This window comes from Vicugna pacos, chromosome 12 (genome assembly GCF_048564905.1).
Source record: "Vicugna pacos chromosome 12, VicPac4, whole genome shotgun sequence".
Lineage (NCBI taxonomy): Eukaryota > Metazoa > Chordata > Mammalia > Artiodactyla > Camelidae > Vicugna > Vicugna pacos.
Window position 1 is genome coordinate 33,550,633 of NC_132998.1, and position 17,266 is coordinate 33,567,898.

The 17,266-nt window shown below is 39.0% G+C and overlaps 1 long non-coding RNA gene across 7 annotated transcripts in view; it reads right to left on the bottom strand.

Annotated features, from left to right (window-relative positions):
• Positions 1 to 17,266, bottom strand: part of LOC107034552 (uncharacterized) — a 91,110-nt gene that overhangs the window by 10,177 nt on the left and 63,667 nt on the right. For 6 of the 7 annotated variants that reach the window (XR_012078495.1, XR_012078498.1, XR_012078499.1 and 3 more), the window contains 2 exons: positions 6,196 to 6,243; positions 2,940 to 3,151 (listed from right to left, as the gene is read on the bottom strand). This is a non-coding gene — a long non-coding RNA (uncharacterized lncRNA). The remainder of the gene's footprint in view (positions 1 to 2,939; positions 3,152 to 6,195; positions 6,244 to 17,266) is intronic. The other variant, XR_012078496.1, reaches the window with a different exon arrangement.

A 17,266-nucleotide genomic window follows, 5' to 3' on the forward strand; every position in this document is an offset into this window, starting at 1 on the left:
TTCATAATCTTACGTACAGAAAAGACAAGTGCAAAAGTCAGCTCGTTAGCTGGACACCTGAATTCTTCGTAGTGAGGGTAAAAATACAAGCTTCTAAGTGACCTTTTTTCTATCTTAGTCAGTATTTGACATTGCTTAACGCAAGCAGTAGCATTTGGTGGATTTTTACAACTTTTCATCTTGTGCAGAAGCTTAGATGTGACCCCCCCTCCTCAAAGAGTGTTTCCTGAAATTTTGCCATGGCATAAAGGCTTCCAGTGAAACACTGGGATTCCAGAAGATTCCAGTGAATCATTTCAAGCTAGACCCTGTCCACACCTTCATTTCACAGGACCTGTGTTCCCAGCAAGAAAGTATCCAGTGTGTGCATCTTTGAATTCCCACAACCTAAGGAAAACTTTTGAACCTTTCATATAACCATTAATATCATTAATGATGATAATGCTAATAATAACCCTGAAAGTGTTATTTCCTAGTAAGAATAATGATGATAATGGAACTAATGACCATTAACTGAGCATTTATTAGGTGTGGGCACCATGTAAATATATTATCTCACTTAATCCTCGCAGCCAACAACTTAAAAAAGTAAGTGTGATTTTTCCCCCCTCCCTATATCACCCACGAGAAGAATGAGGTTCGGGGAGACCAAGAAGTGCATTCAGGTCAGAAAACTAGTAGGTATGGATGTGGGACCTGTGAACGAAAAATACTGCAAACTGTATCAGTAAACAAAGAATGCTGAAACCATCAAGTCATCAGCCGCTGCTGCCACCCCCAAGCGAAGAAAAGCCTGCAGCCCAGCCTTGTAGTCACTTAACAATGGTGCACCCTGAGGGGACTCAGAATAATAAAGGACAAGATACTGGCCCTAGATAGCGAGGTGCTTGTCAAAGGAATGAATTCAATGAGCCCAAATGTTTGCTTCCTCCCATACATAGAAAAGCACTTAATTCTTTAACTTGAGATGCCTGTTTTTCTTTAGATAACAAGTAACCTTTTATTGTTCCAACTACCTGGTCTTTGTTGTAAAGCTCCTATGTATTCTAGCTCCTCCCCCACTACCTCTTTGGAGCTGTCCCTCAGGGCCGATCTGAGAGGCTGTCATCCTGGCTTGAGTCCTCCCACCAAATAAAACATAACTCAACTTTTAGGCTGTACATTTATTTTAGTCGACAGACCCAAATTCAGCTTCTCTGACTCTAGTCCCTATTATTTCAAAGCTGTGTACTTCTAACAATGCTCAGAACCCAGCAGTGCCCCCCTCTCAGGTCAGGCAGCATTTCCTGAGCTGTGCTGAACCAATTCCGCCGCTCAAGCCCACCAGAAGTTTGCTGCAAGTCCACTAAGTGCACCCCCTGCTAGAGCTATGACAGGCTAACAGTTATTATTGATAGATTGTCTTTCTGTCCTCAGGGAATTTAGTTCTCGAAGGGAATAATACACTCATAGTAGCCTCCTTAATCAAACTGCATGGCTCGTCTTACACCTAATACATTTTGGAGCCTGACTATATGCAAATTGCTTTTCTATTTGAACTACCTTTGCCTTACGTTCAGAGAGGAGCAAGGAGAGAAAGCTTCTTCGCTGGGGCTGCATTAAGATCACATGTGTTAGCTCAGGGACTCCTTCCCCAAACACAACTTTAAAAGGGAAAATGTGTAGCTATTTTGTTCCTGTCACCAACAAGGTAGAATGAAAAGAAAGTAATGATGGGTCACAAAGGCTTAGCACATAAACTATTGCAGGTCTTTTCTGTCAACAGAATGTACCAAACACAGCCAGGTTTCAACAAAATGTTATTTTACCTTAACTGACAATCCTCTGTTCTAACCAATTTACCAGATGTATCCCCAGCAATGATTCTTCCCATTTGGAGAGAGGTCGTGACTGCAAGTGTCGAAAGGCCGGCTGGCAGTCCCAGAGCAGGTCGTCCAGGTACCTGTCCTCGCCTGGCTTTGGGAGGCTGACTCTGAGCCCCTTCTGCCGGAGGAGAGCCTAGCGTACCTGTCAGGCCCCCTTCCAGCAGGAGACCTTTCTTCCGACCCTGAAAAGGAATTCTCCTACTGACACAGCTGTCTTAGAGCTCAAGAGGCATTAAAGTGAAGCAAGAGCAGAATAGCAGCAGCTGGGCTGTATTTCTTGCAGGGTGAAGTAACTGTTGAGGTCGGAAAGTGAAAGCATTTAATAAAGATGAAATCAGGTGCAGCCCTCAAAGGTGGAGGGAGGAATAGGCCCAGAAGAGGCGGGACACAGACCAACTGAAGTCAGCTGTGAAGCCTCCAGGGCTTCTGATTCCTTGCTTCTCTTAAGCACAGAGCAGGGCAGAGACCACTGCAGGGGCCTGTGAAATGGGGGGCCTTTTCTTTGGGCTCCTGCAGTGCTTGGGGACCGATTCCTCACCCACGGAAACGTAAAACACTCTCTGAAGAGATCTAAGTTTTAATACCTCATGCTGAGGAATCAGTTTTTAAGCCTTGGTTATTTTCAAAAGAAGATGCCTGCAAAAAGGTTTTTAAGATAGATGACTTGGCTAAACTTTTTTTTTTAATTGCAACCTACTTTTAAATTATGACTCATTAAAAAAATCTCTAATTAAAAAAAAAAACTGGAAGAAAACACCAAGCTAGCTTGTTATATGCAAGTCCTCTTTTCCCTGATTCTTCCTGTTAGCACAAACTCAGTTTCAGCCCCTAATATTATTAGAATGAACTTTCTAGAAATGACACTAAGAAATGATGACATACAATTAAAATACGGTATTCATAGCAATAGAAGCAGTTAACACACCTCATACGCTGCGGAGAATGAAAACAGCCTTTCCTTTCTCTTCTCTGGATCAAATAGTAATTTAGTGATTTCTGAAAACCTATTATTAGATTTTTATTTTAATTATTCTTCCAACATTTCAATGTCATGATGTTAAACGCTTCACCTACCTGGCTGTTCTTCTCAAGAGGAGTTTGGTAGCATGAGAACTCAAATGTTATCCATTTGAGTCCATTTTCTTTGAATTACAGGGCTCTCCAGAGCATATTCTTTCCTACACTGGGAGATAGCAGGGCTTAAATTTTTCTGAATAATTTTCAAAATCAAATTTGAAAGTTTTCATGAGAGATGATCCTCCCTGGTGGGTGATATGAAGCATAACCTAAGGGGAAAACATGAAAATAATTAGCATAAAACATATTAGCATATAGATGCCTTTGAAATAATAAACAGCAGAAAACCAAAATGCTTATCCCCAAAAGAAAGTTATTAGAAAATATGAAATTAACATACACTTCTCGCATGACAAGCCCAGCCTGAAAGCCAAACAGAATATTCTCATTCAGTAAAAGACGGAATGACCAGGGAGATGGAGTAGTAAGCCCCAAACCAACTCTCCTTTGCTCATTCTCACAACATCAATGTTCTTTTTTGCCCTTCACCCTAGACCATCCCACTTATCTTTTAAACAGAAAAAAGTTGTAGGGAAACACATGTCTTCCTTTATGTCCTCTAAAAGCCAGCAACAAGTAGACCAATCTCATATTCTCTCTTTCTTATTTTTTCCTCCTTTAGCTAACTTTACCTTTCCCTGGCTGGCATAAGAATTGCCGGGCTTGGTAATTTCAGTTACCAAGAGGACTGAGGAGCCAGTGTGACAAGGCTTAGTGTTTGTTAACGATGGATCATGAACACCATTGATTCTTTTTCTATTTCAAACTGGTACAGCTTCTCAAGGTGGTCAGATAGCATGTTGTGGTGTAATAGGAAGAATATGGTCTTTCAAGTCAATGCTCATTTAAAAATCTGATCTGGTAGCCTCGGGAAAGTTCATTAAACACAGTTTCAGTTTTCTTGTCTACAAAGTAGTGATAGTGTTGCCTACTTCTCTGGGGTTTTATGGACAATCAGAGGTTTCACAGGTGTCCCTGATTGTCAGCATTTGTTTTGCAGTGAGCTGTTCTGGAGGCAGCTCCTCCCAGCGACGAGAAAGACACCGTCAAGCTCCTTCCCCGGGAACTACCCTCAGCATCTCAGCATCGAGCCATGATAGATTTGAACTGAGTCTGTGAGCATCTGTGCTTCATCTCGATTTATTTTGTGCCTCCATTACCAAGATGTGTCCTAAGGTAATTGCTTCTTTGCTTTATGCCATTTCAGCTTACAAAAGGTTTCACAGAAATGCCCTACTTTCAGATAGCGGGGAGGGGGGAGACTTGTATATGTAAACTGGAATATAGTAAGTGCTCAATAAAGGTAGCACAACTCACCTTCCTCAGTGGCTTTAGCAACAACGCCGTCATTTTGGGATTCCGGGATACGATAAGCCTACTTTCTACCTGCACTTTCCCAACCCCACTTGGCATGTATGTGGATGAATGTGTGGCCAGAAGACATCTACTAACAAGAGATGCCACAAAGTATGTTTTGTTCTGGCTCCATAGCATCAGGGAATTATGAAGGTGCCAGTATAAATTGTACTGGAAACGATAACGTCAAGAAAATGAAGATCCTACAGAAATACTTCATCTCATGAAGCCAAGGGCATGGGTTTAAATTTAGCTTTGCAGCAACTGATAGTAACTCACAAATATTTTCTATGATTCAAAGGAAGTCAGGATTTGTCAACTACATCTTAAATTATCCCACACAGGTGAAGTCCCTGAACAAGTCCCATGCTGAACTGTCAAAACACAGTTGACTTCCCCCTATCTGGACACCATCTACATTATTTCAGTTCTTAGAACACTTACTGTTAATGGCCGTCAAATACAGCATTTAGAACTCTCAGAAAGGGTTCTTTGCCAATAATACCATTTGATTGTCTCCGTTTGTTGTCAACTGTGAACTTTTGATTGATGCTAATTACTTAACAAACATCGTGTGTTTTGATCCCTTGGCATATAAAATGGCAACGGAAACAGTCATTACAAAATACTGAATTCAGCAGAGATCTGAAATTCCAGCTTGGCTTAGGTCATTTCGTTCTCTTTCTGTGGAGCACAGGTCTCCAACCTACCCCTTGTTATTAATACCTGCTTATATGTCAACAGTTACATTTCCAGTAAAAAATATCCATCCATTTCCTCAGTGCTTATATTGCCTTATCAACACCTAGCACACTGCTGACACAGAGTAACGAGACTGGGATGGGGGAAAAACTAAGAAAGAAAACCCGTTGTATGTGTTTTCTTGACATCTAGTTGAGTCTGTGATTAGCATGTTGCTGAGTAAGTCTTGGCTGTTTTGTATAAACACAGCGTGATGGTCCTCTGTTTATTTTTTCTGTTTCAACTTACCTGACTGACCATCCATCTTAAGACAGACATCATCTGGGTGACATTCCTGCTGAATGCCGTTTAATCCTCAACTTTTTTATTCGCTCAGGCCTAATAGAGGCCTAGTTTACTGTCCTTTAGGGCCAGTTTAGAAAAGAAAATGTTTAGAAAGACACAGCCCAGTGAATAAACCGAAAGCTAGTGTTTCTCTGGCTTTCGGGATTTGAAAATATTTTGATTGCCTGCATGCCTTCTGAGAATGGCTCCTCTGGCTATAAAGGGAAAGGGCCTGTTTCACAAATCAAATAAAAATACATGTATACAAAAGGTATTCTCAACACTCTACCAGTCACACGGCAAGGTAAAACACGTTCTCTCCTGGAGTCCAAAAAGGATTTGAGGCTCTACCGATTGTTCCCGTAAGAATATTTTGACTTGTTACAGGGCCCTGTTTTAAAGCTAGTTATGTGCAGATCTGTTTGTTCTAGCATCATTTTCAGAGTTTAAAACCATCTGAGGTGAGTAGCAGGGAATGAGCAGGCCTGCATTTCTACAAACTCTAATATCTTTTTTCTGTTTTTTGATGCTCCTACAGCATTATTCCCCAAAGTTTCTGCTCTCAGAACTTAAAAGTCAGTGAGAGCTTGAGCATATAAAAACAAACCTGTCAAGCCAACCTCCACTGGTCATTTTTAATATTTAGTTGGTAGACTTTTCGTCATTTGTTTTTTATGTGATCAAAATTTTTTATTCACTCTCACCACAACAAAATAGTCAAAGTCACAAAAATTTACTTTGACACTAATATTTCCTTGATTAAAAACAGAGATGTGAAAGATTAAACCTTCACTGTCAAAAATACATGTATTCTTCAAATATTGTCAATGCTTAGGAAAATCAATGAACAGAGACAGCAATGTTTATCTACCTCGGGTATAAGCCCTTCAAGGATGAGGGTGGCATCCAAATTTGGGATCTAGGATAGAAAAATAATGCTAGTTAGTTGATAATAATAACGATGGAGGCATAGCTCCTTCAGTTCTACTGAAATCATCCTCTTCTGGTTCCCACATTCCTCTTGTGCCCGCAATGACTGAGCACTCAGCCTCGCACCCACAGATAAGCCCTTCCTGCTGTCTTAATTCTTTGTCACCTGGCGAACTGTTGTTTAAATAAGACCTGGCATATTCCCATTTCTCATCCCACCCAGCAACACAGATCATTTGTAAAAACCACATCCCATCCATCTCTTCCTCAGCTCTAAAGCTGTTAGACATATTTGCGTGGAGTCAAGTCACGTTGCCGTGTTAGAAACATTAATGAGCAGAACTTGCTCATCCCCAGGAGTTTTTCCTTATCAAATTCCATGACCTGAGCAACCAAGATATCCTTAAGAAGGTAAATGGGTCAGTCAACTGTGGTACATCCAGACAATGGCATATTATTCAGCGCTAAAAAGAAATGAGCTATCTAGCCAGGAAAAGACATGGAGGAACCTCAAACACATATTACTAAGTGAAAGAAGCCAATCTGAAAAGGCTCTACGCTGTTTGTTTCCAACTTATGTGGTGTTCTGAAAAAGGCAAAAAAATATAGACATAGCAAAAAGATCAGTGGTTGCCAGGGGTGGAACGGGGTTGGGGGAGAGAGGAATAGGCAGAGCACAGAGGATTTTTAGGGCAATATAAATACTCTGTGTGACAGTATAATGACGGATACATGTCATTATACATTTGTCCAAACTCACTGAATGTAGAACACCAAGAGTTGAACCCTAAGGTAAACTATGGACTTTGGGTTTTTATGGTGTGTTGGTATAGGTTCATCCTTGGTAACAAGTGTATTGTTCTGGTAAGTGAAATTGATAGTGGGAGAGGCTATGCATGTGTGGAGCAGGGGCTATATGGGAAATCTCTGTACCTTCCTTTCAATTTTGCTGTAAACCTAAAACTGCTCTTAAAAAAATGAAGTTTTAAGAAATGTCATGACCTGCCATATTTCTGGCACTGCCATATTACAATCCTGATGAAAAAGCAAATATTCCTAGCACTGCACCCCAAATCCCTGCTTGCCTTTCTGCCTGCTAGAAGAGCTTGGGGGCAGCTGGAAACCAGTATCTGAGAGCCCTTTCCAAGGTCACCAACGGAAGGTGAAAGGGGAAGAAACACAGGCAAGAATGTCTACATTCCTTAAGGTCAGGCTCAATCAATGATTAGTTCAAAAAAGTCTTTTCCAAGATTTGTTCTCTAAAGATGGGACATGTTTGCAGGTGTTATTAAAAATCCTCTGCAATACTAATAATTGCCCCAATCTTCCATTTATCATTGTGAATTAGACTCTGAACCTCAGCTCTATCCCACACTAGCCACATGATTTGTTTCCTCTGTACTCAGAGGGTTGTGGAAAGAAGAAAACATAAGAAGAGGTGCCTTATAAAATGTAGTACTCTGGGAATATTGTTGGTGTTTTTCTGAGATACAGTTATCATGGTGGTGCTGATGACGAAAATAACCGCTAGAAGACTAGAGAGAGCGTGTATGATAAAGTCCAAGAGTGCAATAAAAATCAAATGCAATAAAAACAAAAAAATATGATTTTGTTTACCTGACTCTGAGTAGGAAAAATCATGGGCTCATCCAAAAGTTCTTGTGTAAAGTGGATTTCTTCAGTTTTCTTACAGTGTATTTGAATATGTTTACAGGAATAGAAGCCTAACAACAGATGTCATGTACTGGCTTTGTAACCATGTACTTAGTATTGCTAAGCAATTCTGCACAAATTACCTCATTCAGTTATCAGGGGCAGAAATTGATATCCTACCATATTAATAGCAAAATTGCACAACATATAAATGCATATTAAATAAAAGGAATAAATAGAACTAGGTCAGCCCAACATAAAGCTATTTCATTTTTGAGTGGGGTTTCATAGAACTGATAAATTCAGGAAAAGACGAAACGCAGGAAGACTGATTTGAACATCTAGACTGCTCAGAGGAGGTGAGAGGGAAATGAATTGGTAAAATAATACTGCTTTGAGGATAGACAATAGGAAAGGTTTCAAGGAAATATACAGGCAATGGATAGAATTCCCAATTTTAGTTATGATATGGTCCCTAAGGCAATGGAACACTGTTCACTCAGCACACAAATGCATCCCTGAAAACTGGATTCTTCTGAAGATTTATTTATTAGCCATTGTTTTCTGTCTACTGTCCACTCCCTGACTGCCCGCGTGTCTGGAGGTGATTTTCACCAACTGTTAGGGAATTAACAATTCTATTCCAGCACTCACTTGGGTCAAGATTTATGCCACCATGGAGGTCTATGCTGAGGTATGGAAATTAATCTTTAATATCAACCTAAATAAAACCGGCTAGGCAGATACATTTGTTGCTAAAAGTTCTGTGTTTTGATTTCAAGTATAAATTTGATTCTTCTACCACCACTTGTGTTAGTAAGAATGAAACCTGAATAGCCAAGAGTAAGCCAAGGTAGAACCCCAATACCAGTAGTTCCATTTAGCTGACAATATGCTGTGGGCTTGTGAATGTAATATTTGAAACAGTAGAGAAACTTGAAGTAATTATTTACAGTTTTTATCGTCTAGTCTTATTTTCTCCTTTCCACAGAGGAGCAAGGAGGTAGGTAAGTTAATGAAGAGGGTAATACAAAATAAGAAAAGGGACTGCCTCTCCAGATTCCTACATCTTCCAGTAAAATGTGAGTAATTCTCCTTGCACCACTGGGCTGAACTGAATAGCATATTTAAGAATAGCACAGAACTAATCAATCATGGTTCCGTGATGATTTTTGCTAATTGAAAGGGTGGATACATTCCCAAGATGACTTGTTTTCAAACCCTGGGAGCTGCATTTTAACAGCACATGAAACATCGAAGAACAGGCTGGTGAGTGTGCTTTGTGGCCCTGTCCCGTTGTAGTATTCAGATTCCCCATCCAGAAAAACAGGGAGAAGAAGTGGCCCCTACACCTACGGTTTTTATGAGTGCTCAGAACAGTGCCTGGCACACAGTAAATGTTATGGTCAGTGTTAGGTATGCTCATCACCATCATGATTTGCAATCAGATGTCATTCATTTAAGAGACAAAAGGAAATCCTCTCTGTTAAGCTGGCTTCAGCACAAGGGGGAATTGAATACCATTTCATTATCTCAGTGATAGCCAATTTTTCCACTGTCACATCGAGCAGGCTTACCATGTGTCAAGCATTACTATTAAAAATTTCCTGTCCTTACAGAGTTCATGTGCTAGGGGAAATGACAGACAAACAAATTTGTAATATAATGTCTGTAGGGATGAGTACTAGAGAGAAGACTAAAGGCAGGGAGAGAAATGCAGTGTGGCCCTGACTCTGTCCCCACACTCAGCTATGTTTGACTAAATGGCTCACTGCAGGCCGCGCTTTCCCTCCAAAAGGAATTCTCAAGCTGCCATTCTAGGTAACTGCTTCATTGAAATCCCAACCATTTGGAGGCAACAAAAATAATCCAGCATATGAATGCATCCAGAAAGACATATGTACACTGGTTTTCTAAAATGTAATGTGTATGTAATTTCCCGAATGGCTGGTTGTCATATCCATCTGGTCTTATTTCCATTGCACTTGAATGCACGATGAGGATATAAACCCTAAAAGCTAGAAAACAGAATTTAAATACCCAAACACATACGAGGTGTGTTTTCCAAAGCAGCAGACAAGCAAGCACTGCGGTAACTTCATTAACTTCTCAGCCACAGTTGAGAAAAGCTGAGAATAAGCACAAAGGCCACAGAACATAAAAGGCATTCCATCGGCAGACCTCATTAAGTGGGCTTAAGACAAGCTTGACAAGCTAATGACAAAAATCAAATTTGGAATTTCTGGACATAAGAACCCTGAACAAGTCCAAATGCACCAAAACTCTACCATGCATACTATCTGAACAGGCAACAAGCTGGTGTCAATTAGGTTCATGTAGCTTATGAACACCCAGGGATGGGTGCTGTCCTATTCAACCACACTGCATAAGAAATCATGTTCTATGTGGTTTTGGGTTTGGGCTCTGGTCCTATTTGAGTTGCACAGATATTGCAGGTTCCTAAATTAACAGTGGTCTCCAGGGAGATGCTTACTGGGCTGCATATACTGCAAAAGGCATGGCTAGAATCTAGACACCACGCTGTTCAGAAAGCAGTTTCACTACTGTTTTCCCTTTCTCTAAAAGATCTTTTCTATTTCTAAATTCTGTCAGCATCGATGGAGTCTGGACCATGTTAGATAGTACTTACTTACATGCTAAAATTCTCTAGCTGCTCTAGGTATGTGTCTACCCATTAACATCCCTTGAGTGGAAGAGTATTCACTGTCATGAAATGACAGCAATTGTGTGTGCCCCACACAGTGGGAAGACCTTTATAAATATTAAATCAACTAAGATCAACCCAACTTTATAGATAAGCAAGCTGAAGATTCAAATAATTTGCCCTACATATATTTAGTGGAGAACCAGTGATCTATATACCCAGGCCATCCAATTTCAAAGACCATGTTCATATTCCACTACCTAGCGCAAGGAGGATAAAATACTAGTTGAATGAATATATGAATGGATAAATGCATTACTTACTATATCTACAATTAAAGGAGGAAGAATTTGCCCCTTAGACTATATTGCTGTTGCAGGTATCCAATGATAGGATAGTTATTTAAAATCCTTAAAGACATCGCATCTTATCTTTCTATGTCCCTACAGTGCTTTTTGTAATACCTCACCACGACAAGGTATTTATAAGGTATTTGTTGAATCGGTGAAATATTTTAACCCAGCATAACGAATTATAAACAGGTGAAATGGCATCCTTGGGTCATTTTCCTTCTCCTATTGCTAGCTCTTTATAAGAAAGAAGAACACATGTTTGTGAAATCTAGCTCCAGGTACTAATTTCTTAAGAAATCCCTAGACGTGCACCCATGTTTAGTCCTCTAGGGCTTTTGTGCAGGCCTAAGGGAGACCTAAGTTCCTGGTCCCAAAAGTGGCCCACCCCATTTCTACATCAGCCCCAGTAATAACTGTGAAAATGATATTGTCTATTATGAACAATGCAGTGAGTCAGAATATCTTCATAAAGGTTTGTTGAGGATAAACAAATTCCACTCCACCTGTCAAATCCCGGATAATGTCTTGGATTTCATAATACACGCATCTCTGAGCCCTATATTTAAATGTGCAATATTCTCTTAGGATATGACTCTGACAGTATTGCATAGAGAAACAGCATTATTCACTTCTTTTTTCCCCAGATAATCCAGATTAAGACTCTGAGTGTTTTTTCCTTCTTTCATTGCCACCTAGTCCCTCACTATAGTAAGAGACACTGGGTAAGTCACTTAACATCTTTGCAAATCTCATTTATAAAAAAGAACGTAATGCCATTTGCCTTATCTTGTCACTGTGAAGATTACATGTGATGATGTGCATAGAACTTTGGGGCTATGAAGTGTTATATAGCTGACAGAAATTACTGGAAAAGAAAGAAGCCGGAAGTTCATGTACCACTTTGGGAAGCCAGGGGTTTAATTTCGTTCTCATATAAGTGATCTGTATATGTGTACACACACATGCATACATATACACCTGGGACAAAACAGACTTGTATATATACTTGTGGGAAATCTGAATCACTTTACTGCATAAAACGTTAAGAGTTAATAAACACCACATGAAAAGCATTTGTATAATTGCCTCTGTTGGTTTTTAATGCAGTTACTGTATTTTACACAGTAATTATACCTATTATTTATGTCAATTTGATGATAGGCATCAAGTTAAGGTGTTTACATACATTATATAGTTTAGTCACCATAACCCCACTATAAGTAGGTATCACTCTCTCTCTGTTATACGGGTAAACTAAGGCCCAGAAGAATTAAGAAGATGCCCCCAGATCACAGTGTTGGCAAATGATAGAGGCAAAATCTGCATTTAGGTCTGCCTGTCTACAAAGCTTTGTTTACCAACTCAAATCCCGTTCATTTGAAATTTGCATTAATTCAAGTGTAACATATGTTATACTTTTCAGGGAGCAAGTTCAAATGAATTTTAGCCTTTATGAAATGTTAGGGCTCCTTTGACCAGAATATAAACTGATCAAAAATATGCATTTTTTCCAAAATAACCAGGAGCTTTAAAATGTTTTAAATGTCTTCATGGGGTTCACAGCCCCTAGTCAGCTAATACATGGTATCCTGTAACATAGGTTACTGAGATTTATAAGCAGGGTTAATGCCGGTGATTTTGAAACACTGGGAACCACAGTTTGCTCAAGGAGGACCTGTGTGCACCACTTCTCCTGTGATAAAGCTCTGTGAAGGCAGAGGAGAGATTTAACAAAGAAGGAAGAGATATCCCTCAGGGAGCCTACACTCTAGCCTTTTGAAAAGAACCAGCACAAACGAAGCAGTGAAAGAGTCAAATTAATCTTAGACTACATTAACAATACTTAGAAGGAATAAAACTAAATCAAAATTTCTTCAAAGGATTAAGTTCCTCGGCCTCTAACTCAGTCTGACCTGCTCCCCCCACATGCCAATTAGAGTTCAAAGAAAAGCTTCATTTATAGATCCACTGAACCTTGGGCACAAGTGATAAATCCTTAATAAGTCAGAAAGATAGCTTTATTTATTCTTAAAATTAACTAATTTGCACACTGAGGTTAAGTGATTTGCCTAAAGACAATTCATTGCAATGTCTGATAAAACTCCTTAATTCATTCACATTTCACATCAGGAACCTGTATTCTCGTTTTAATGTCATTATGTAGAAGTGCTCACGTGTATCTACTAAGATTACAGAAAAGATTTTGACACAAAACAAGTTCATGTCTGCACATGGAGTCAAAAATAAATAAATAAAACTTTCACTAAAATATTTAGGGAATCTCATGATGACCAAAGAGTGCTCCAAACATCACTTTGAACAGAATAAATGACTTAACTTTGTAGAGAAGATTTTTCTTCTTTTATCTATGCTTGGAAAACAGACTTATACTGATTCAGCAGCTACTTTAGTGAATCCAGCAGCACAGAAAGTTAACACAAACCGACAGTCAAACCAGCCAACTGACTCTTGTGCCAGAATTCAACTCTTCACTTAGGTGATTTTTTATGAATGTGTACACACACACACACACACACACACACTTCGGTTCTGTAACAATGAGCTCTATTAAACTATCCACAGAACACGCAGCAAACTAGGATTTGCCACTGGGAAGTAAAACCTTCCAAGTTTTCAAAAATAAAGGAATTTTACATTAAGCCTCTTTGAAAGGGCTCATGCTAAAATAAAATGATCATCAAAGGCAACACAATTCTGGGGGCGACTCTTCAAAGTGTACTATTAAATAATTATAACTATAACATACATGACTTTTATTTTTAAAATACTGGATTAGCTTCATTGATTAGACAGCAAATAGCAAATAATGCACTACAACTGGTATTGATACAGGAAATGGAAAGCAAACGGTTCAAGCAGTGCAAGATGTTCCCTTTCCACTTTGATTTAAGCTATTTCAAGCTCTGCATGTCCTCCTGGGCCAGTTAACAGTACTTCACCATTTTTGTGGCTAAAATGTAACTAGAGTAGAGTCATTTTTACAAATTCCTTATTTTTAGTATTAGATTCCATTGTAATTTTACTGGATCTAAACCTATCTTGCAGAAGCCAAATTACACAAAACTTTGGGGATAGAAATTAGCATAATTGAAATAATTCAATTTTTGGTAATTATAATTCTCACTTAAACCTAAATTAAATATGCCAAACTATAATTATGTTCAAATTTGCATCATGAAAAGTATTCCCATTTTGCTCATGGCATCTTAAAATATCTAATAAGGGATCTTAAACTCTTTAGTTTGAGTCAAGAGGCCTTATTTTCACAGCCTTTGGAAAGAAGAGACTTATTTATGCATTAAGTACAGTTATTTAGCCTCTTGGGAAAAAGAATATGGGTCCATTATTTCTTCACTATATGATGTGCAGGATTTGTACTATAATCTTTGGGCACCTCTAAGTTAACATCACCATTAACGAGTGCTGAGTGCCTCAGCAGACAGTAAGAGACCAATGCTTCCTTTGGAGAGAAACCTTAAGCAAAAGCAGACCATGGTTTAGGACAAAGGCAACAGGAACCCCAGACACAGGAAAAGCTGCCATACTGTAAAACTGGGTATTTGAAAATAAGCCCTGCTTTGCTATCCATTTTTAAATAGTTACGGACAACGAGAAACCACCTTTCATCCCTGCAAACCGCTCACTGATTCTCAAAAATCCTACAGTCAAACTTACTGTTATTACTTATTCGGGATGCAAGAATAAAACACTACTCAGTGTAAGCTGTCTGTTTAACTAACCTTTCTGCTCTTTGATTTCATTAAATTAGCCAGTCGATGTGGTTTGTTTATCTTCACCTCTGGCACAGTAGGTGGATATAACCTGGGAATATACTGGTCAAGAAATAGCTGAGTCTGAATGTGCAGGGCTGGCACACTGTCAAAGCACACAACCAGTTTCTTAGAAAAAAACATATGAATATATCTCCAGTTGAGCAAAATATTCACATTAATACTGGAATAAGGCGGAAGAACCCTGGCTGACATCCCATCTGTTCTTATGAATTAAATTTAGAAATCATATGTAATATAGACATTTCTGTCTGAGTATCATAAAACCCTGACACATCCAGGCTTTCATTAGAAAGCTCCACTATGTGACTTGAATAGCAATCTGTCTTAGCTAATTAGTATTTTCAGTTTAGCATATTCACTTCCAGACATATTGCTGTTTGCACATGGTAATTTAGGTAAACAGATACCATCCACAGCTGCATCAATTAACACTGCTAATCAAAACTGAATTCAGGTAATTAGGCACATTTATGCAAAAAAAAAGTGTAATTTTGGAGAAAAGCTAGATTCTTCAGTAATATGTCAATAAGTAAAAATCTCCTTTTGCTTAGGAAGATGAAGAATGAGGTGCGAGAAATCATCATTAATATATACATCATGTAGACAGAGTAAAAATTCCTAAATTAAATCTCAAACTTTAATTGGCCTGTATTTTCCAAAATTGGATCAACCTTTTCATAAATGTTTTCCTCAATGTTTCCATAGTAAAGCTGATTCACATCTGCCTAAGGGTTTAATCATCATCAAGCAGGACTCAAATGGTTAATGAACGCTCGAGTATTTACATCCTTAGAAGAGATGTTGGTCAAACTTGCTCTTCTCTCTTGCCTAGCATCTCTCAGGGAAGATGCGCTCAGTGTGTCTCCTTTTATCACACACTTCAGTCTTCTCTGTTGCAAAGTACTTCCATTTGCAATTACAATCACAATAGTAATTTCTCCTTTTCCAGCAAATACTCTTCAACTTCCCTGGTTCTACCCAATGCCCTTTAGTTGCCTTTTCATTGATTTTCAAAAAGGAATACTGTGAATTATTTTTCCTGCTTTCCTACAAACATAAACCAACCTGATAATTTTGATTAAAAATTCTAATCAGCTCAGAAAAACAAGTTTCACCCTTGGTAGGTTGTAAGTGACTGACTAGTGACTAACAGTTCAGAGTTGAGGGAGGTTGATAGGCCTAGAGGTACAGCTGGAGTAAAACAGAACCTGGGCCATTTTGAAAAGCATCCTGAAGGAGACATGGGAATATATCTATGACTATCTCTCTGTCCATCTCTCTCTCTCAACTTCTCCTTTCCCGTTTCAGATCTGAAGCTTAGGTTTATTTCTTAGTGCAGACACCAGACCTTTATAATTAAGTACTGTGTTCAGCATCCCCAGCTTTATTTAATGGTAACAGTCACCTTCAATCCAATGTAACAAACATTTCCTCAGTACCTACTATGTAGCAGGCACTTTTCTAGGTCCTGTGGGCAGACAGAGATGGATTTAGACCAATCACACTTCTCAGAGCCACGCTCTGAGAAGTTAAAGACCGAAAGTATCAACTTTCAAAAGGTGCACCATGTCTCCAAGTGAAAATCTGTCAATCCCAAACTTTTGAAACTTCCTAGGCTGATTTTTAAGAGGTTTACTTTTTGCCTACCCCAGGTTAATTCATTTGTTCTCATAATAAATCAGGAAATGAGAACCAAAATTGTTTTCACCAAATAGCTTGGTGTATTTTTCTCATATTGCAGTAACTCAATAAAACTTGTATTTTTAAAAATATTTATCAAAAAGATTTTTTCCCCACATAGTCCTCTAAACTCATCTGGCATAAATAATCGGACCATTCCCTATGTAACAGAAATCTAACAGACTTTGTGATCATCTCCAGTTTTGAGAGCAGGAATTATAAAATCTAGAGGCACATTTATCAATGGTTGTATGGCTATTTGACCAACAGAAGTGGATGAGGTGGGACGGAGGTACCTCAGATTTTGCCTGTGTTAGACAGAATTAATTAAGAATTTTAAATGAAAGATAGGTAAGCACACACATTTTAAGGACAATTATAAAAAGAGACTAAAGACTAATGACTGGTTTTCAATGAACTAATTGATTAATATTTGGGAAGGACAATTTCTGGTCTCCATGAAATGAGCCAACTAAGTGAAGTCCATTGCCTGGATACACCAGTGAATAACCTGTGTCATTCTAAATCTCCTCATCTCTTACTTTCTTGGGACTGAATAAGGAGAGAATTAATTCTTTTATTGCAGTTCCTGTGACTCCTCTGTCTGGGGGAAATGCTTAAATCCATCTAAAAATCCTGTGCTCACAATCAGCAAGTTGTGGCAAAGTGGAAGGCTACAGATGACGCAGGAACAGCTCTGGTGACGAAGGCCTTGAATTACGCCACCAGCTTCCAGCCCAGGCTGTGCCACTAACTTGCTGTGTAACTTTCGGCAAATCACTCTCTACTGAGTCTCAGTTTCTGGTCCATAAAATGTGGCTCCTAGAGCCACCCCACTGGGTTGAG